Source organism: Panthera leo, chromosome B3 (genome assembly GCF_018350215.1).
Source record: "Panthera leo isolate Ple1 chromosome B3, P.leo_Ple1_pat1.1, whole genome shotgun sequence".
Classification (NCBI taxonomy): domain Eukaryota; kingdom Metazoa; phylum Chordata; class Mammalia; order Carnivora; family Felidae; genus Panthera; species Panthera leo.
Window position 1 is genome coordinate 46627835 of NC_056684.1, and position 22743 is coordinate 46650577.

At 39.8% G+C, this 22743-nt stretch overlaps 1 long non-coding RNA gene across 2 annotated transcripts in view; it reads left to right on the top strand.

The window, feature by feature from the left end:
* LOC122221986 overlaps positions 1 to 22722 on the top strand; it is a 76916-nt gene extending 54194 nt beyond the window's left edge. For both annotated transcript variants that reach the window (XR_006203568.1, XR_006203567.1), the window contains exons 4-6: positions 17314 to 17345; positions 19680 to 19918; positions 22524 to 22722. This is a non-coding gene — a long non-coding RNA (uncharacterized LOC122221986). The remainder of the gene's footprint in view (positions 1 to 17313; positions 17346 to 19679; positions 19919 to 22523) is intronic.
* Positions 22723 to 22743: the final 21 nt, after the last annotated feature.

The window sequence follows — 22743 nt, forward strand, 5'->3', positions numbered from 1 at the left end:
GTGAGAATAACGATGTCTGCTATAGAGATGGATGTTGCCAGTTAAAGATGCATTCCCCTGCGAGGGAAGGGGAATTCCTGGAAGACTCATCACTCCTCTGGATGCCAGCTTCCACCTTACCAGCTGGACCATCACTTCAGACAGGGAATCCTTCAGGTTTTGATGCAGGGGTCAGGGTATCCCCAGGAATAATGGCACCCTTCCTTTAATCAGTAGTTAATTTATACCAGGGTTTCTCAACAAGGGTGCACTATTAACATTTTGAACTAGATACCTGGCTGTCTTATGTCTTGTGGAATGGTTAGTAGAATTCCCAGCTTCTACCCACAAGAAGCCAGTAACACCCCCTCTCCAATCCAGGATACCTCTAGGCGTTGTCAAATGTCCCCTGGAGACACAATTGGCTCTCGTTGAGAATTACTGTTTCACCAAGATGAATGTACTGTCACACATTGCCAGCCCTGAGGACTGCCAGATGACTGCTTAAGGTGCCACATAATTTCCCTCTAGATCGTCCTCATTCCTAGGCATCAACATGCCTTATCTAAGCTTCAGATGGTTCAGAACCACTTGGATCATCCTTGAACACAAAAGAAAAGAAATGACACGATGTAACCAAGGACCGCAGAACACCAAAGGTGACTGAGACATTTATGGTATCTTTAAAGTAAGGATTTGCTGTGAGAAGTGTTTTAGAGCCCTGCAAGGCCTGTTGCCCTTGTTTGAAGTTGTGGATGGAGTATTTAGAAACATCTTCTCAGAGCCACGGCAAAATTGTGCTTCTGCGAAAACAATAAATCCTTTTCATTTTGAAAAGTATCTGGCACATGGACCTGAGCAAACATTTTGAATCTACAGGACAAAAGCGAACAAAGCATTTGATGACTGCGCACAACCTGTGTTTATACCCATTCATTGTCAAGGAATATTCCTAACAAGGTGTGAACTAGAAAACCCTGCCTACCTCCTCCTTTGTAAAATGTGCCTTTTGACGCATTAAACAAACACAGATGTGGCCTGACCCAATCTAGAACTGGGAGTTCGATCAGAGCCAGGCTAAATTTCATCTAACTACACACAGCTCGCCAGGACATAACTTTGCCCCTGTGGACTTCCAGGAATCCCTTTTCACAGGCTTACCTCCAAAGGTTTGATAAGACTAGTTGAAGGTAGAGCTTAATCCTCTAATTCCCAAAAAGGATGTTTTCACTTAGATATTTCTGTTACTCTTAGTACATCATTTTCGTATGGTCCAAAATAGACAAGAGAAATTTATTTAGGATGGGAAACATTTAAACCTTACTTGCATGGGGAATGGTTTTCTAACATATTCCCGGACATTGAGACACTGGGACATTGCTAGCACTGCTCTATGGGGGCGAAGTGGAAGTGGGGGGGTGGGGAGCGGCATTGAGGGTTGCAAGTACTCAGGGCATAGCTTATAAGTTGATTGACAGCCTTAAGCTTCCAAAGTAAATTTCTAAAACCCAAGTAATTTTTTCATAGACATGTGAAACTTCAGAATTCCAAAGGGAAAAGAAAGTTTTATTTTTAAAATAAACTTTTAAGTTTGAAAACAAAACCAGACAAGCAGTGCAGAAAGGACTGTTCTAAATTGAATTTCAAAGTGTGACTCTTTGTGTCTGGAACCCCTCTCCTTACTCCTGACCACGACCCTAATTCTGGACCTCGTTTACACTGCTGTAATGACTTCACAGCCGGTTCCTTCCCACTTAGCTATGTTACCCTCTCTGATGTACTTTATCAACTGGTGCTGTCCTCCTCCTAAAGCCCTCTTCAGATAATGCCAGTCTTTTATTCAAAACCTCCAGCCCCACCACTGCATTTAAATGAAGCCCAGACTTGGGGCTATGGCATTCAAGGCTCTCTTGGATCTGGTCCAAATTATTTTTCTAAGTTTTTGTGTCTTATGCTTTACATTCAAGATAAACATCCTTCATCAACTTTCCCTGAGCCAGAAACCTTTCTATTTCTATGCCTTTTCCAGGGCCAGCTTCCTGGGTGTGTGACCTATGCAATCACACAGGACCCCATGCTCAGAAGGAACTTCAACTTGCTTTAATGCCCCTACTGTTGCCATGTTTAAATTCTTAAATATTTTACCTCTGAGTTGTGTTTATTAAGTGAAATCCAGTGGGTCAATGGAACATGCACAGGAGCCGAGGAGATATATCAAACGTGGGTGTCTCCGCTGTTGATTTCCTACCCATCTGCACGGAGTCGTTGTGATGCACCCTTGAGCACAAAATTCTGATGGCCTCTCAATGAGTGGGGAGTGGAACCTCACAGAGACCCAAAGCCAGTGTAGAAGAAGCGTGTTACCTTTATGACTGAGAAAGAGGGTGTGCTGGCAGCCCCGATGGCCATGCCTTTTGTTTGAATGAGAAGTTGGCTTTCAACATGGAAAGAAGACAATAGTGTTCTAAGGAGCACAGACGATTGAGGAAGCCTCTCATATCTTCTCTTGTCCCTGTTGCTTCCATGTACTAGCATGTGGAGAAGGAGGACATGGACGGAAAAGGAGCCCACAATTCCTGGTCCTTCCAGTCTCTCCTTACTCATCGGAGAGCTGAATGCAGACTGTTGTCTGTAGAATATGTGCTTGCCAAGGAGTGAAATCAAAGCAGCTGAGTCAGTTTTGTGCCTTGTTTCCATTGTTTCGGAGAAGAAATGCACATGCATGTGCAGACCGTGAAATAAAAATTCCAAAATTGTGATACTTCTGGCAGAGGATTAAAATACTCTTACATTGGCATTTTAAATTGGCACTGCACAATATAAAAAGGAACCATAAAATCCATGCTAATAAATTAAAACTGTAATTTCTTTCTTTTTCTTTTTTCTTTTTTTTTCACTTAAAACAACACTAAATAGCAAACAAAAAAAACCCCACCATGACAAGTTGGGAAACTGGAAGAAAGGAAGAAGTTTTGTATTTTGGTATCTTCAGTGGCTCTTTTTTCCCTGTTTTTTTTTTTCAATAAGAGGTCCCGCGTTTTCATTTTGCACTGGACCCCACAAATTTAATAGCCAGCCTCGGCCTCTGCTCTCATACTTACCTCTTCTTTAGAAACCACCCTCCTTTTTCCTTTCCTCTATGCCACTCCTCAATCTCTGCCTGTCAAAACCCAAACCTTATTCTTCAAAACTATTCAAATGTGTCATTTTCTAGGGCACCTGGCTGGCTCAGTCCATTAAGCATGCGACTTCGGCTCAAGCCATGATCTCATGTTTGTGGGTTGGAGCCACGCGTGGGGCTCTGTGCTGTCAGCTTGGAGCCTGGAGCCTGCTTTGGATTCTGTGTCTCCCTCTCTCTATGTCCCTCCCCCACTCTTGCTCTGTCTCCCTCTCAAAAATAAACATTAGAAAAATTTAAAAAAAACTACTCAAATGCCTCATCTTCTAAAGCTGTCCCTGATCCCTCCAGAAAGTATTGCTTCATAGCATTGAGAAACCATGAAGTTACATAGCAGAGCAACTTGGTATATATCCCCTTACCCCTAATAGGTGCCAGTTGAGCTTTCTTGGGGGCAGTGATGGTCAGATTCCTCTTTGCTTCTCTACAGCTCTTTGCACTGCTTGTCCTTAATGGCCCTCACTAAGTGTCTGAGCTGAGAGTGCAGTCACATGGTCCAGGCTGCTTTTGCTGCCCACAACTCATGTGCATAGAAACAAGGTGGGACCAGAGGGTTATCTCAATTTACTGCCCCCCCCCCCCCCGCCACAACTGGTGGCTATCCTTCAACTCTCAGGTTCCTTCAACAATATCTGTTTTTAGGAGAAACCTTTCTCAGGTAACTCCAAGACATGAAAGTTCTACTTCCACCCAGATTCAAAGTGGTCTACTGTTTGTTACAAACTGAATTGCCCACCTCCTCCCCATTCATACGTTGAAGCTCTAACTCTCCATGTGCTTAAGGGATGTAGTTAAGTTAAATGGGGTCATAAGGGTGGAGACCTGACCCAAAAGGATTAGTGTCCTTATAAGAGACACCAGAGAAAACATACCAAGAAAGCAGATGTCTGCAAGCTGCCAATAGAATTCTTCCCAGGAACCAAATCAGCTGGCACCTTCATCTTGGACTTTCTAGCCTCCAGAATGGTGTGAAATAAGTTTCTTATGTTGAAGCCCTGTGGAATTTTGTCTGGCTGCCATGCAGACCCATACCCTCTACCACTCTTCCCACTGATTATAATAGAAGCTGATTGACATGGAAAAGCATTTTCCAGGTGAAAGCAGCTACAGCAAGAACTTTTCTCAGGAGACATGTGGGAGGAGAGGAGACTTTACATTTTGTCATTGTAGAGAAAACTGAAAGTTGTCAATTAGAAATAGCCGTAGCTAAAGCAGTATTTCCCAAAGTGTAATTCATTGGTTGCCTATACAAACATTAAATCTAAACTACATACTAGATTTCGGGAAGTTGGGCTCCTGAACCTGCACTTTGAACACACATACCTCTGAGTCAGAGCCATGGAAGGAAATCCAGGTGAGGAGGACCCTGGGTGTGAAGGCCGAGGTCATAACTTCTCTATAATTAAGTAACTCTGATACTAGGGGCAAGTGACATGCAACCCAAGGCTGGGTACAGATCAGCAACCAAGAAAGAAGTTGGAGACAGAATGAGGAAAAACATCCTCCCCGTTGCTCCTTGATACATTTCCAGCAATACCCCAACAGGAGTAGGCCAAAGAAACACCAGAATCACGCTGTAATCAGGCCTGTATTCACTGCTCTACCTGATGCTTAAGTGACTAATGAGTAAATTGTACACTTTGAGTCACATGACTTTATACATTCTCATTTCATCTTTCATTTTTAACTTATTAAGTCCAAACATAAAAGACCCACTGGGGTATTTTTTTTAAAACGTGTCATGCTCCAGGCAGCCCTAGCTTCTCACTATAATCTTGACTCTGGACCCTGGATGAAGGCCAAATGCAAATTGTTTCACGGGCTTATTCCTTCCAGTGTGCACCGCAGGGAGCTCCAGAATGCACTTGCCCTGAAGCAAAGGGAGGGGAAACAGAATGGAAAGAGGGGGTATTGGCACACTCAGTGAGGTTATTTCTATTTGATGCCCAATGTGGGGTATACTGCTACAGGGACCTTCACGCATGGACTATTCATATCCACCTGTCACAGTTCAATTAAGACATACACATGCTGAGAATCAACCAAATGCAAGTCAAGGTCTTGGGGAAAGAGATGCAGATGGGCACCGGGCCTCATCTCTGTAGCATAGTCCAGGCCCAGAGAAAAACAACCCAACCAATTTTAAAAACCTCTGGAAAAGTTAATTCCAAACCACATGTGACAGCTGACCCACCATACACATTTTCTCAAATTTGAATATCACCATAGATTTGGGAAGAAACAACAAAGATTCCACTCTTTGAAACGACAAAATCTTCATCTATTTTAAATTGAATCATGTTTATATGCCCTGCAATTGGATTAAATTTGTTTGGTAAGTGTGATCTTTAATGGAACAGGAATGTTCTAAACTACTGTTTTATTCAGCAGATGTTTGCCTGAAGGTGGAGTGGGAAGGAGGTAAATGTAATCGTTACTTTTTGTTGAACTGGTGAGACCTGCATTATGTTAAGAGATCTATCTATTTTTTTGGAAGCTCCTTAAGATAAAAGATACTTCTAACTTTGATCTTAATCTAATTTCTATCCCTAAGACTCTCCTTTCCTTTGCCAAGTTTATTTGAGCGGAGGGTTCAGCATTTAAGGTCCACCTGTAGGGAAGTCTTTTGAGTTGGATAATAATCACATTATAATTCTATTAAGTTTGGGTTTTCAGCTCTTACTTTTAGTAATCTTTTTAACCTTAATATCACATAGACAATATCTTTCATTTCTACATTGCTTTATGCATTTTAGAGATTTGGAAGGAGTCCAAAATTTAACCCTTTATCAGATATGTCTCTTGCAAATATCTTCTACCATTCTGTAGGTAGCCTGTTAGTTTTTTTGATTGTTTCCTTCACTGTGCAGAAGCTTTTTACTTTGATGCAGTCCCAATAGTTTATTTTTGCTTTTATTTCCCTTGCCTCAGGACACTTATCTAGAAAAATGTTGCCACAGTTGATGTCAGAGACATTACTGCCTGTGCTCTCTTCTAGGATTTTTATGGTTTCAGGTCTCACACTTAGGTCTTTCACCCATTTTGAGTTTATTTTTGTGTATGGTGTAAGAAAGTGGTCCAGGATCATTCTTCTGCATGTGGCTGTCCAGTTTTCCCACCACCGTTTGTTGAAGAGATTCTTTTTCCCACTAGATATTCTTTCCTGCTTTGTTGAAGATTAATTGACCATATAATTGTGGGTTTATTTCTGGGTTTTCTATTCTGTTCCATTGATCTATGTGTCTGTTTTTGTGCCAGTACCATAGTGTTTTGATTACTATGACTTTGTTATATAACTTGAAGTCCAGAATGGTGATGCCTCCAGTTTTGTTTTTCTTTTTCAGGATTGCTTTGGCTCTTCGGAGTCTTTTGTGGTTTCATACACATTTTAGGTGCTTGTTCTAGCTCTGTAAAAAATGCTGTTAGTATCTTGATAGGGATTGAATTAAATGTGTAGATTGCTTTGGTTAAGTATAGACATTTTTAAAAATTATTTGAGAGAGAGAGTGAACAAGTGAGGGAGAGGGACAGAGAGGGAGACAGAGAGTGAACAAGTGAGGGAGAGGGACAGAGAGGGAGACAGAGAGAGAGAGAGAGAGAGAGAGAGAGAGAGAATCTTAAGCAGGCTCCACACTCAGGACAAAGCCTGATGCAAGGGCTTGATCCTATGACTCTGGGATCACAGCCTGAGCAGAAATCAAGAGTTGGATGCTCAACCAACTGAGCCACCCAGACGCCCCTGGTTAGTATAGATATTTTAACGATATTTGTTCTCCTAATCCATGAGCATGGAATGTCTTTCCGTTTCTTTGAATCGTCTTCAATTTCTTTCATCAAAGTTTTATAGGTTTCTGGCTACAGATCCTTTACCTCTTTGGTTAAGTTTATTCCTAGATATTTTATTCTTTTTGGTGCAATTGTAAATGGGATTGTTTTCTTAATTTCTCTTTCTGCTGCTTCATTATTAGTGTATAGAAATGTAACAGATTTCTGTACATTGATTTTATATCCTGCATCTTTATTGATTTTATCAATTCTAGTAGTTTTTTGGTGGTCTTTAGGGTTTTCTATATATAGAAAGAATTTGCCTTTCTATATATAGAAAGAATTTGCCTCCTACAAAGGCAAATTAGCATAATGGTTAAGGGCATGAGGTGTGAAAATGGCATGGATTCAGACTTTGGCTTTGCCATTTAGCTGAATGTCCTTACTTAACTTCTTTGTGCCTCAGTTTCCTTACTAGAAACAATGTGTACATTAATATCTGCCTTAAATGCTACCAACAATAGCCAAATTATGGAAAGAGCCCAATTGTCCATTGACTGATGAATGGATAAAGAAGATGTGGTATGGTACACACACACACACACACACACACACACACACACACACACTGGAATACTACTCAGTGATGAAAAAGAATGAAATTTTGCCATTTGCAACAACGTGGATGGAACTAGAGGGTATTATGCTAAGTGAAATAACTCAGAGAAAACAGATATCTTATGATTTCACTCATATGTGGAATTTGAGAAACTCAACAGATGAAAATAGGGGAAGGGAAGGAAAAATAAGATAAAGAAAGAGAGGGAGGCAAACCATAAGAGACTCAAATACAGAGAACAAACTGAGGGTTGATGGAGGGGAGGTGGGTAGGAGGATGGGCTAGATGGGTGATGGGCATTAAGGAGGGCACTTTTTGGGTGAGCACTGGGCGTCATTTGTAAAAGATGAATCATTGGGTTCTATTCCTGAAGCCAAGACTATACTGTATGTTAACTAACTTGAATTTAAATAAATTAAAAAAGAACAAGATACAAAAGAAAACACTATAAAGTCAAAGGCTAATAAATGTGACTACATTAAAAAAATATCTGCCATAGAGGATTGTTCTATAAATTAAATCAGAAGATAATATGTCAGCCACTCTATATAGAGAGTTAAATAAGAATTTCTATACAATAGCCTTCAACATGCCATCCATTATTATTTCCATTGATGGTACCATCTATGTCTCCTTATTCCCTCCATATTCTTTATAACTCTGAAAGTCTGATTCTAGTGTATTTGCTTATAATTTTGAGCAACCATTTCCAAAATATAAGCAGTGCTCATGCAGTATCCATTTCCTCTGGAGAGGTGGTGTAGAGGGAGCAGACTGGGGAAAAATCACCCCAAAATCTAAGGTGTTGATCAAGCCCATGGTGGAAGTGGGAGGGTCATATTTCTTGGGCCTACAAGACCTACAGCCATTGCCCAGATATGAAACATGAGCCATATGTTGAAAAGTAGAAGAATTCACATTGCAGCAAGGAAAGGAATTCCCAAAACAAGAATAACTAAGTGAAGATAGAATATTGCCAAGTGGGTTCTCTGGAGGCATCTATTGAAAACTGCCTAACAGGAAACGGCTCAGTTATATTTTCCACAATTATTTACCAATTCACAACAGAAATAGGTTGCTACAAGAGCAACCTATAATGAAAACTAAGTAGCTGATTTTGCTTTCCAGGGGTTTCTATTGTTTTATGCCATGAACCTCTTTGGCAGCATGGTGAAGCCCGTAGACTCCATCTCAGAATAACATTCTTAAATACATAAAATACATAGCATGACAAAGGAAATCCATTATATTGAAATACAACTATTAAAATAATACAAAAAAACATATTTGTGATATAGTATTATATAGAGATACATATCGTATGTCATATATCTATATCTATATCTCTGTATGTATGTGCTTTCCTAATGCACAAATAAGCAAGACCTAGTGGCAGACCTAATAACTACTGTAATCTTCAAAAATTAATGAACATAAATGATATTAAGAAATATTTACAACTGGAATGTGGTATGAAAATATGTATGATGTCAATTGGTGTCACAGGTACTGCTCCCACCTCTGTGGCTGGTTGTTCATATTCATAATGAAAGAAAAGGATAACATTTTTTTTTTCTCTGAGAAAGTCCTTACTATCAACTTCTCAATAAAAAGATAACTTTTAAGAGAAGTTAAGGAAAATAAGAATTTTTTTTTCTTCTGAGTCCAAGGTCCCCAGGTTAAGAACCCTTGCTTTGGACAAATTGAGTCAGAGAGAAGTAGGAGCCTTTCCTCGCCACATTCTTGTCCATTACGATCTCCTCCACCCTCACTGTGGACAATGCTTCTCAGTAATAGCCTTCATGATTTCCACCAATTTCCTTTGGGCTCTGAGGACTAGGCCTTCTCAGCAGCATCTTTCTGAGGCCAGCTTCCCCGCAACCAGCGCAATTCCTCCGGAGCCAGTATCTAATCTGTTTCTCCAGCTTTGTCTGATGTGGACAAATGGTATTGGTCTGGTCCAACAGGTCTCCTGAAGCCCTTTTTCTCTGCCGCTGATGCTGGTATTTAGCATATTCCTGCATCTGAGAAGAGAGTTGTGGGGAACATGATGCTTATCTGCCTTATTTCTTTGTGGGAATCTCAGCGGCCACACGTCCTGAGGGACTCCTTGCTGAGGGGACGTGTTGGGCCTGTCTGCCTCCCACCCAGCAAGCCTGAGCATGCTCGGTGCTGGCTCTCTGGGAACCAGCTCTCTCTGTGTGATGCTACAGACCCCTTCCCACTTCAGTGGACTGTGGCCCCAGCTTCAGTGTTTGTGTAAATATCTTTATCTTAAAGAGGCCACTTTAAAGGCAGACCAAGTGTGGCCATGGAGCATGACTGGAATATCTGCAAAAATGTTATCTTCTGGTGGCTGACCTTGTCCCAGCACCATATTGCTCACCCTGAACTATCTAGAACTCATCATCTCCTAACCCCCTCCCAGGTATTCAGGGTGTCAACTGTGGGCAGCTGGTGAGTCCTGATCAGAGGCTGTGTATATGCCCGGTTCTTCCTCTTACCCAGCCAAAACCTACTCAATGCCTACTGTCCAATTTTTTTCAGACCTCTACTTTCAACTTCCCCAGGCGAAGGCTACTTACATGGTACAAAATGAAATGTGACTTAATGGTAGATGGTTAGTCACAGAGGTCCCAATTCCCTGCCCACACGGTGTAGGTGGAGAAAACTCCCTATTTTGGTTGGTTTACTTGAAGAGGTTACACCAGTGGTGACATTAAGGACAAACCAGTGAGATTGGGGAAAGGAAAAAAAAAAGGAAGGAATATAATTATGGCCTATAATTAAAAATAACTATATATAATTTGTAACCCAAACCAGAACAATTTTGAGAATAAAAGGTGATATTCTTAACAATTTTGCCAGAATAACCATAAGCCATGGTGTTTGATGACCCTATCCTTAGAAGGTGTTGAATATGCAAATTCGTGTGTGTGCATGTGAGTTTTTCTGAGGAAGATGGTCCATAATTTTCACCATACCCAAAGAGGTCTGAACAAATAAAAGTTAATTGTCAGTAGAGTCTACACATTAAAAGTCAGGTGGCACAGTAGAGTCAGAAGGGCGATTAAATCTTCATTCCAGAGTTTGTAATTTCAAACAAGTTATTTGCCTCTTAAGGCTGCTGTGTTACTCATTTAAGGAAATGAGGGTAATGCCTACTTTATAAGTGTATATTCAAGTAGGTCCCTGTCACCATTGATGTTTAAATGTACAGGTAATTAGTGTACAAATATTGTTTGTCCCTTCATCCACCCCCTAATACTTTTCCCCTCTGATTTTTGTGCATTGTCAAAAAACAAGGTCATGTTGAGATTCAATTAAATTATAAAAAACGTTTACTTATGATTTTACCACCTTAAGACACTCTTGTTGTCCTTCCTAGTTTCTGACTATTTTTTCCTGCCTATTTTTAAATGTCACAGTCAGTCTGCATACAGGTTTTCCTTGTGCATTATTCTCCACTCAAGGATAGTAAAAATACATTTTTCTTTATTTTCATAGCATTTCAACAGTCTGTTGGGTTGATATGCCATGATGTATCTTGTTCTTTATATTCTACCTTAATAGTTTAAGTAAGATGGATGTGGATAGCTTTATCTTTGTTTTTCATTTCAAATAATTTCCTTAGTAGTATATCCCAATAAGGAAGTTGAGTTTTCAAAAGATATGAACATTACTGCTGTTCTTGATGCGTGGAACCAAATTGCTTTTACAGACCCATTGAGTTAATTGACACTGCCCCATGCTTTTAAGGGTGGAATTAATTTCACTCAAACCTGTTCATCATTGGAAATTATTTTATGCTATTAATTTAACCTCACTCATGAACTCATGCCTTAACTTGGCTTAATTTGCATTTATTACCAGAGAAGTCAAAAATGAACAATATTGTATATGTACAGGGCTAACTTCCTTTTATGTAAATTATTTTGTCCTTTTCCTATTTATCTATTGATTCTGATGCTTTGATAAATATGAGTTTTCTACAATAGTCGTCACTGGTCCTTTTTATTTTTGTCCTTTTCTTCTTATTTCTGATTATAAAACAAACACTTGTAAAAAAAAGTATTTGTATTGAAGATAGTGCAAAAGTAGGAGTGAAATCCACTAACTGTAAAACTTAAGTTTGATATATGTGTTGATATATGTGTTAGAAAGCATTTTTCTCTGATTGCGAAAATAATGTATATGTTGGGTGCTATTACACTATAGGGATGTATCATGGTTGTTTCTCTGGTGCAGGAAATTTAGGCTGATCACAGTTTTTTACTGTTACTAATAATGCCTTGCAGACTATTCCTCTGAAGAAAATCCTTTCCTATTTGCAAAAGATAGAGTCTTACAAGTAGAATTATGTGTCAGAGGGAAAAAAAAAACATTTTAAGATTCTGGGTATATATTGCCAATTTGCTTTCCAGAAAGATAAGAATCAATCTACAGTCTCTTTAGGGTTTGTCTGGCTGTCCCACAAAACCTGTGGTGAGTACATTTTTTTTCCTGGTGTTGCCAGTTTAATAAATTAAAAATGGTGTCTTATTGTTTAAATTGATATTTCTTGGTTGTTAGTGAGGCTGAAAATATCTTCATGATTTGTATATTTTTTAAGAGTGTTGTTTGTTTATGTCTTTTGATCATTTTCATTTTGCGACTTCAATTTTTTCTTTTGAGAACACTTTACGGATTAAGGATATTAATCCCTTATCATTTGTTGCAACAGTTTTCTTCCAGTTTGTTTGCCTTTTAGTTTTATTTCTTTCTACATATTGATTTTTGAAGTTTTATGTAATAAATTATTTCTGATTTTTTGGATGAGTTTTTTTTCCCTATTACCTTTTGGCTTAACTTTTTTCTCCCACCATATATCAAAAGTTACCTATATTTTCTTCTGTTCTTTTTTACTTTATTTTTTATTCAACTCTTTAGTTTATTAAGCATTTATTTTGAGTTAGAGTGAAAATTCAACATTTAACAAATTTTTCAAATAGTTCATCAATTTTTAAGGTACCACTCTTGAACTGTACTTCCTTTCTCCACTGTTGTCTTTAGCATATATAAACTCCCAAATATTCCAGGGTCTTTTTCTGAACTATTTATTCTGTTCTATGAATCTTCTTATTCTTAGACCAGAATTGCACCATATATAGACGCACTTCAACACCTAGGAAGGCAAATTTTGTCCATTGTTATTTTTAAATTTTTTAAAAACTTTTAAAAAGTTGGTTTATCCAAATTTAAACTCTCTTAGGATTGTATGTATTAACCCCTCTCCCCTTAATAATCCTAGAAACTTCGTTCTATCTATAATCTGAGAGCACACTACGTCTCTCCATTCATTCAAGACTGCTTTTATGTCTCCCAATAAAATGCTATAATTTACTTTGCAGAAATAGCATACTTTTCTTGCTAAAACGATTATCAGGCATCCTACATGTTTGTTGCTATTATAAATGGGATCCCTTTTTCTGTGCTATTGTCTAACTGATTATTTCTAGGATCAGAAAGCTAGTTGTTTTTTGTATACTTCTCTTCATTGCAACCAATTTACTGGATGCGCTTATTAATTATAAAGCAGCCATTACCAAACTTGTTTGCACATTAGGGGGGAAAAAAAAGAATCACCTGCTGATCTTTAAATTTCCAAAGCCTAAGCCCATCCCCAACCAGTTAAATCCCAGACTCTGTGGTGAGGCTTGAACACCAGGAGTTTTTGGCATTTGCCAGTGATTCCAATTTGCAGATAAATCTGAGAGCCATCACTCTAAAGGATTTTCAACTGATTCTCTTGGGTTTTTGAGGAGTATCATACCATTTGCAAATAACAATGGTTTTATCTTTTCATTTCTAATCATTACATCTTTTAATTTCACGTTTTATTGTGTTACCCACAATTTAAAAGCAATGTCAAATAATAATAAAAGCAAGCAGACACAAGCATCTTTTATTTTAATGGGAATAAATAATATCTTACCGCTAGTCACAATGTTATGAACGTTGCAAATGTTAAAGACAAACTTTATTTTGTCAAGGAAGGATCATGTATGTATTACACGCTTAAGACTACTTTTTAAAGTTCCACTTTTTTTTTATTATTTATTTTTGAGAGAGAGAGAGAGAGAGAGAGAGAGAGAGAGAACAAGCTGGGGAGGGACAGAGAGAGGGAGACACAGAATCGGAAGCAGGCTCCAGGGACTCGAACTCACCAATTGTGAGATCATGACCTGAGCCAAAGTTGGATGCTTAACTGACTGGACCACTCAGGGGCCCCTAAAGCTCCACTTTCACTTTTATGTTATTAGGCAGAAGCTCTTAGACTGCCTGTGGGGGTTTTCAATTGTTTCCTCTCCAATTTATTTCATGTTTCCAAAACTTAAAGTTGGTGTCCTTCCAGTGATCAAATATTCTATCTTCAGCCTTTTATTTTGAAGTTTAGCTCTCTAACCAATCAATGATAGCAAGATAAATATTCAGATCATAAACCTGAGGACATGCTTCCACCTATGCTATGATTTGCATCACTGCACTAATGAGATACACTGTTAACCCACCGGACCATACCATCACCGATCTTGTAGGCAGCTGCCTATGTCTCATGCCAGTGAAAGAGAAGTCCTCCGATGCGTGTGGTATCTTCAGATCCTCACTAATCTCTCCCGAGGTGCCCCTCGTCTGCCTGGTGACTGCCAACCTTTGCAGGCATTGGCAGGTGAGGGCTGTGGCTGATCTCTTTGGTGGCTCGGTCAGAGCCTGGTGACCCAACAGCCCTCAGTCTCTGAACTTACAGACCCTCTGAATTCCACCATGTGCCTCTTTCAGCTGGGCTTTCAGCTCGGCTGCAGTCACCAGGCTCCTCCCCACAAGGAGTCCCTAGCAGGATTCCTGGCTTTCCAATTCCACTCCCTTCCTTTCAGATCCTTCCCTAAGGAAAGAGCCTGGAAGAGAGACCCTCCCTGCTCTGGAATGATGCTAGGCCAGGGTACCCTCCTTTATGTTGATGAAGGCACCACCGGCCTTGTGTAGCTGCCCCCAGAGGTCTACACAAGAGTCCTTGATGTTCACTCATGTTAACAGATCCCTGCTTACTTATCCCAGTCATCAAAGGCTCCCAAGGAGGAGAGGTTGGAGCAGGTATCTCTTACCTTGCACTCTTTCAAACTGTCTCCCCTCTTCCCACTTCCCTCTTCCTTCCACACCCTTGAGTTGGGAATGGTAGGCTTTTACTTCCTCTCTGTCAGATCTTTGCCCCAAAACCGACCCCCCCCCCCCCACCACCACCACCAAAGCCTCCTGCTAAAGAGCATCAGCTTCAAGGCCCAGTTGTTCTGTGGGAAAGCTTGGGGAACATTCATCCAGGCTAGTTTCCAAAAGGAAAGGGAAAAAAAGACTTCAAAACATTTCTGCACCCAGCCATAGAAATCAAATATCTGCCTGCTGGTTTGAGAGATGGAAGCCTGTCGGGACTGCGATTCAAAAGGGAAGTAAAATTTATTTAATATTTTTCAAAGACATTTTCCATATATCTAATATAATATTGATTAGGTCTTTGGAATAGATACCCTTCACCATTTTAGGGAAATAGATTTCTAGCCCTATTTAAACTTCTGATTTTAATCAGTTGAGAGGTATGTTTAAAAATTAACCTGCTCTAGGCGCATCTGGGTAGCTCAGTCAGTTGAGCATCTGACTCTTGATTTCAGCTCAGGTCATGATCCTGCGGTCGTGGGATCCAGCCCCGCATTGGGCTCCGTGCTTAGCATCCCTCTCTTGTCTCTCTCTGCCCCTCCCCTGCTCATGCTCTCTCTCTCCCTCAAAATAAATAAATAAACTGTCAAAACATTAAATTAACCTGCTATATTAATACATTTTCTTATGTGGAACCTTCTTATATTTGGGGGATAATTCAACTAGATTGTGGTATATTCATATTTTAATGTGTTAGTAAATTCCATATGCTATTATGTTAATTCAAAAGAGGTTAGTCTTTTTCTGTGTCCTCACTGGTCTCCAATTTTTAATTCTTTTCACTATCTTTATCAGGTTTGGAATGAAGGCCTAGAAATCAGGCAGTTCCTCATATTTCTATACTCTGGAAGGTTTTACACAACACAGGAACTATCAATTGTATAATGTCTGGAGGAGCAGTCAGGAAGTATTCAACAGTGAACTCCTTGTATGGGTCTTTAACATCCTCAGTTACTTCCACAATTGTTAGTTTTTTCAGGATTTCTACTTTAAGTTAATGCTATTTTTTTTTGAAAAATAATTTCATGGAGATATTTATACTTATTAATATATCATTTAAGAAATTAGTTTATATTGCTCAGGTTGGTTGTTCCCTTTCTAATATTGTATTGTGTGTGTGTGTTTCTTAGATTTCCTAAAGGAGTTCATTTTGCTAGAGTTTGCCAAAAAGCAAATCTAATATTTAGCTCTTAATTATCTTGTTTTTCTGTGTGTCTAGTTTATTTTTACATTTAACATCACACCAGGGCCTCCTCTTTTTTTTCCTTCAGAATGTTTATTTTTTCCCGAAGTTGAATGCATTTTCTTAATGTCTTAAATATCAACTTCATTCCTATATTTCTCCAAAAGGAATAGAATGAAATAGTACAGTTTTATCTATTGTTAACCAGAGTAAAGTCCAAAGCTAAAATTGAGAAGTGGTGCACAAAAAAAAAAAAAAAAGAAAACAAAAAGGAAAAGAAAAGAGAGACAGAAAGAAAAGTAGTGGACAGGGGACAGCTGGCTGGCTCACTTGGTAGAGCATATGACTCTTGATCTTGGAGTTGTGAGTTCGAGCCCCGCATTAGATGTAGAGATTACTTAAAAATAAAATCTTAAAAAAAAAAAATGGAAAAAAGCAGCAGAAAATTTGGGAGAGCATCCCCGGAGAATGGGGAGGAGTGGAGAGGGGATTGATGCGTGTTCAGAACTTCCCTTCAAACAGTCCCAAGATAAGCAGATAGCATGATGGGAAGCATGTACAGTACTATTTACTGTTAACTGCTTAGCTTCCTCAGGTGGCATATCTTTTCCCTAGTAACATATGATGTGAAGCATCTTTTCATATGCTTATATGCCATCTGTCTATCCCCTTTAATGAGGTGTCTGTTACTGTCTTTGGCCCACCTTTTTTTTTTTTTTTTTTTTTTTTTTTTTTTTTTTTTTTTTTTTTATGTAGGCTTCATGTCCATTGTGGAGTCCAGCTCTGGGCTTGAGCTCATGACCATGAGCTCAAGACCTGAACTGAGATCAAGACAAAGACAAAGAGATCTTGACAGGCCACAAGGAGGGGCAAATTTAAAATGAACTTTTCCAGGACATCTGTGTGGCTCAGTCAGTTAAGTGTCTGACTTCAATTCAGGTCATGATCTCATGGCTCATGAGTTCAAGCCCGGCCTTCGGCTCTGTGCTGACAGCTCAGAGCCTGGAGCCTGCTCCGGATTCTCTGTCTCCCTCTCTCTCTCTGCCCCTCCCCTGCTTGTGCTCTCTCTCTCTCTCTCTCTCAAAAATGAATAAATAAACTTAAAAAGTTGAAGAGAAAACATAGTTCAAATGCATTTTGTAAACTCTCATCCCTACATAAGTATAGAGAATTATAATATCTATTCTGTCAACACTAAATTTACTTCTTCTATCTTTCCCATCAGGAAGTTATATTGTAAGCCGATCCCAGACTTAAGCAAGAAATCAAACTTAGATCATCACTGTATTTTCCCAAAGACATTCTGAGCTTTTTCAAATGTTCACATTTTCCTTTTTGCTCTAGGTATGAGTGACTTCTAGCAACTGCTCAGAACTGTGAGTATGTTGACTATGGGGCACCTGCCAGGAATGAGGTTGGGCTCAGAATAGGTGCCATATAGGAGATAATACTTTGGTGTTAGCCAGGGAGACTAAGGACCCAAGCAGGTTTCCATGCAGAACCACACGGGTAGGAGGACAAAGCAGAGGGTGGTTGGGGAGAGCAAGATGGGGAGCGATTCCTCAGGGAGGGGTGGGGTGCATATATGGCTCCATGGTGGACACACAGGGGGACAGCAGGAGACTGAGATGGAAGGTCTTGTCATCAGGGACAAATATATGGTTTATCCTAAGGGCAAAAGAACATATGTAAGGATTTTTAAAAACACATTTAAAGTGTTCTAAAGGAATACTTGGGATTTTTTTTTTTTTTTGTAGACAATATGAAAAAAAATAGAGAGGTAAAAAAGGAGGGGGAAATCATTTAGTGTTCTACTACATAAAGAAAAATCCTGTTAAGGTTCTACACTGTTGAAAGAGTCAGTGTCTGGTTTTCTTCTGGTGGCAATGTAGATAAGAGACCAAAGGGGAATTGAACATAAAGCAGTTGTTGCTAACACTTCTTTTTTTGTGTGCTGGAAGTTTGAGCAACTGCATATTATCTACAGAGCTCACAAGTAGGACTTCCAAGGTATCTAAGAGATCAGCCCCTTTAACTCCTATGGACCGTTCCGCCTCAATCTCCCCAATTAATCACAACCATCAAGCCATGCCTCAGAAACAATGTGGGCCTCTGGCCCTGCATCTCCAGATATCATTCCCATCCCTCCCAAAACAGCTGAACCAACATCTTTTGAGGCGACCAAATGGTGGAGACATCACCGGCACATCCAGTGTCCACATTTGGATTTCAGCAACCTTCTCCTGACAGATTTCTTCAGAATATCCACATAGGGGCCTTCATTCACATGACGGGCTGAAGGGCTGCAGGGTGACATTCCCACCACCCACTTAGGAGAACATCTGGAGGAATGGGATAAAGGGCATTCTTGACACTTCTCGACGATAAAGACCACCAAGGGGCTAGGGAGTGTCCAGTGTGGCTTGAGGCCAGTCCAGTTCCTGGGTAAGGAGAGACTCAGTCTTCCACAGTGATGTGGGCATACATCTTACCTTCACATGGGGAAAATGATTTTCACTCTCCCTACCTTGCAGAGTTGTAGTGAAGATTGAGTGAACCTAGTGTTTTGGAACAATACAAAATGCTGTGAATATGGAGAAAACTGGCTCCTTTTTGCCCCACTGCTGATGTAGGTGTTGAAATGTCATTTATACCCTGTACAAGTAGCTCCAGATATAGAGGCACCTGCATGGATACATGATAAGATAGATAGATAGATGGATAGATAGATAGATAGATTGAAAGGTAGGTTTATATATGGCTTTATGTATATATATTTTATATTCATATTTATATGTAAAATTCTAACTTAGGGTAGGCAAAATCACTCTTTTAAACCCCAAGCATGCCTGTTCTTTTACCTAAACTAATAGGCTCCATCCCCACCTACCTTACACACTCTGTTGTTGATCTCCTAGCTCTCTGGGTGGCATTTCCATTGGGGAAAAAAAAGTGATGGAAGAATCCCCTTGAATTAGGACTCGAGATAAACAACAACAAAGAGGCTGGAGGGACTTTATCCAAACATATGACCCTTTGGGGCTCTGAAGCAGGCCATTTGGTGACTGGCATATGCAACATCCATTCCAAATCCCATGGGTGACCTTATTAGTAAGGGGGTGGGGTTGGGGGAGGTATGTAACCAGTATCAACCTCAAAACAAAATATTTGATCAAAGTCTTTTGTAATGATCTGTTATTTCCAGTCTTTTGACTCTGCCAGATAACCTACTCTCTCCAGATGGAGAAACACTTTTAGATTGTGACACATATCATTTTTAGTATGCCCACAATTGAGACCAAATATTTGTGTGAATGAGGGTAGGGATGAGTGTGGAGAGAACGTGCTGCATCTCCTAATGAATTGAATTCGACTAATGTATGCCAGCGCTTGTGCTGGGTACTGGAGATACCAAGATAAATGATATATCTGCTGCAAACATTCTAGTGATGCTTCTTGTATTGTTGGGAGGGTTTGGTTTTTGTTTTTGTTTTTGTTTTTGTTTTTTAGTATAACTGGGCCTGCTAAACACTCTACAAATTGCTACCCTGCCAAAATTGTGCCTGGGCTCAGACTATCTCGGTGATGGTGTTTCTCTTGTATGCCAAGGTATCTACTTCTTAGAAACCATCTTATTAAGTCCTACGTAACTTCTGGCTTCTATGCTGAAAAAGTCTTATTTGGGTTTGTTTGTTTTTTAACATTTTCAGCTTGTTTTAAGAAATTCTTCAACAGGAATTAGGCAGGTCAAGAACTGTGAAGAAACCCATCAGGAATGGCAGTGTGTAATAAGCGACAAAGGAGTTGGGATTTGATCCAGATCTTCTGTCTCCAAGCACAGTCTTCATTCTGTGGCACACAGTAGCCAACTTCAGGAGACCGGTTCTGATTGCATGACTACAGAGATTCAAGAGGCTCAAAATGAACCCTGCAACCGGTTTCGAACCCTGTGAGTTCTTTCTTAGCCTGGGTCTCACCTTATCCCAAAGGAATGTTCTTGTGATGAAGACAAGTTGAGAAGAAAGGCTGGCCCCAGCTCACGCATTACAGTCAAAACCATTTGTTTTGTTAACCTCATGTGAACATTACAAATGTGTGATGGAGCAGAGGCCACATCCTTCTATAGATTAGCAATTTCTTGAGTCAACATGGCCCCTTTACCTTGACCTTCAAAGGAAACACTTCAAAGGAAAAAGCCAAGGTCCTCTTCAGATGGTGGGAACTCTGAGGTGGCTCTTGCCTTTGAACTCAGAGGGCTTGGGTGTCAATGCCAACTGGTTTGATTTTGCTGTATGTGAGCATCTGTGTGGGTGGGTGAGTGGGTGCCTCTCTCTCTCAAATTCCTTATGTGTTGATGGTGTCCTTCTTTCAAATAATTTAAATGGGAAGTCCTGTGGAACAACATTCTATGGGAAAGTTTCCCACAGATGGGTTTCAGCAAATGAACTTGTGCTTTTATAGAGAGGGACCTCGTGTTTTCTGAGGACCATGTTTTAAACTACAGCAGTCAGGGAAGGAGTCTAATCCCTGGTATTAAAAAATGTTGAGTCTGGGGGCACAAACAGCTCCATTTTCCTGTCTTTACGTCAGGGGCTCTAACACAGCCGACACCAGCCAAAGTGCCAGCACGTCCCCCACTCCTGTATAATCACGGGAATTCTGAATTTCATCTGGAGCTATAGTTGTGCCTCCTCGTCCTGCCTGTGCACTCAACTGGGGCCCTAGAAAGTTCTTGAAAAAGTTAATAGCATGGTGTAAATATAGCTGTTTTTATCATATTCAACAAGCAGTAAGATAGAAGAGAGGCAGTTAGGCCCACTGATAGTGTATCTAGTTTCTGTTGGGAGCCCCTCCCCATGGAAAGCAAGGCCTTGTGAAAAATAACAAACTTGCATTTGGATTTCTCTCTGCTCTTAATTAATTAAAACGTGGGATTGAAGTGGCAGCTACGACCTTGAGTTCCACAAGGCTTTATCAGCTGGTGAGAAGACCTCTTTTGCCAACAGCTAATCTGTGTGGAAGAATAGCTTGGCACAAAGGACAAGGAAATGGGCTTGGATTCACATAGCTAGTGCTTTAACTACTACTGCTTTTCAGAAGTTTGATGAGAAGGGGCTCCTGGATGGCTTAGTCGGTTGAGCATCTGACTTCAGCTCAGGTCATGATCTCATGGTTCGTGAGTTGGAGCCCCATGTTGGGGTTGCTGCTGTCAGTGCAGAACCTGCTTTGGGTCCTCTCTCTGCCCATCCCCTGGTCATGCTCTCTCTCTCAAAAATAAACATAAAAAAAATAATTTAAAACATTTTTTTTCAATGAGAATTGGCCCCTGTCCTCACTCTTCTCTTTTACAACAGTTGCTGATACTCTCCCTTGTTCCTTCTTCCAGATAACTTTTAGAATCCTTGAGGCAAATTCTAAGAAAATTCCTATTGGCATTGGATTAAATTTGTAAATTATTTTGGGAGGCATAGACAGCTTTGTGGCGTATGTTCCCTCTTATTGAGAAGGATGATGCATCTCAACGATCAGTTTTTGCAACATCTTCTGTATGTAATCACATACAGGTCTCATTTGAATTATTGGAAGATGTGAGTATGGTAGAAATGGCACTCTCCTATATTATTGGAAGAAGCATAAATTAGTGCAAATATTCCAGGAAGGTAATTTGGCAGGAAACATAAAAAATGTGGAGCTCTTTTCTAGGAATTTGACCTAAATTAACCATCAGGGCTGTGAAAGAGGGTTTAGGGGCAAGGATATGAATTGTGTTACTATTTATAATAGCCAGGAAAAAAGAAAGAAAGGAAGAAAGAAAGAAAGAAAGAAAGAAAGAAGAAAGAGAAGGAAAGAGAGAGAAAAGAAGGAACGAGGGAGGGAGGCAAGGAAGGAAGGAAAGAAGGAAGGAAGGAAAGAAGGAAGGAAGGAGGCAAGAAAGGTAGTAAGGAAGGAAGGAAGGAGGCTTGGAAGGAAGGAAGAAAAAGGGAAAAGGGAAACCTCTTAAGTGTCCAACATAGAGGTTAAATGATTAAATTATGGTACATCCTTTTAATGGAATATTATGCAGCCATTAAAGTTCATATATGAGAGAACTTCATGACAAAGGAGATTATTCACAGTAAATAGTGAAAGAAAGAAAACGAGTTTCAAAATGGTATAACTGTGATCCTAATTCAGGAAGGAAAAAGCATATATGGATAAAAATGTTGAGGCATTCTCTCAGAACAGAAGTTTATGGATTTTTTTCTCAACATTTTCAAACACAGACAAATACTCTGTAGAAAAGAGAAAGCTTTCCTATGGCCTATAAAGTATTCCCAGGTGATTTATATTTCAATTGCTAATAGGTAGAATTGAGGGATCTGAACTTTGAACCTAAATTTTAATAAATGCATTGTTTGAAATATATACTTTTTAGTATAAACAAACACCCTTCTGCTTCTATTTTTTGTAATACTTTCATTAAAAGAGATATCACTGTTTCTCAAATGCCTTTTTTAGTATCAAGATGACCTTGTTTTCCTTGTTAAACCTACTGTTGTACTCCATTGTATCAGGACATGCCCTTGTAATGACCTATCCATGCATTGCTGGAATAAAAGACCTATGTAGTCCTAGAGGGTGGTCACTGTGGACCGTGGACAAGTTACTCACACTCTGGACCTATTTCTTCACCCATAAAAGGTTTCCTCACAGGATGTCATGAGGATTAACTAGTTAGTATATGTAAAGCAGTCAGACTACTGGCTGACATATTGGAAGGTCTGTATGAGGGTT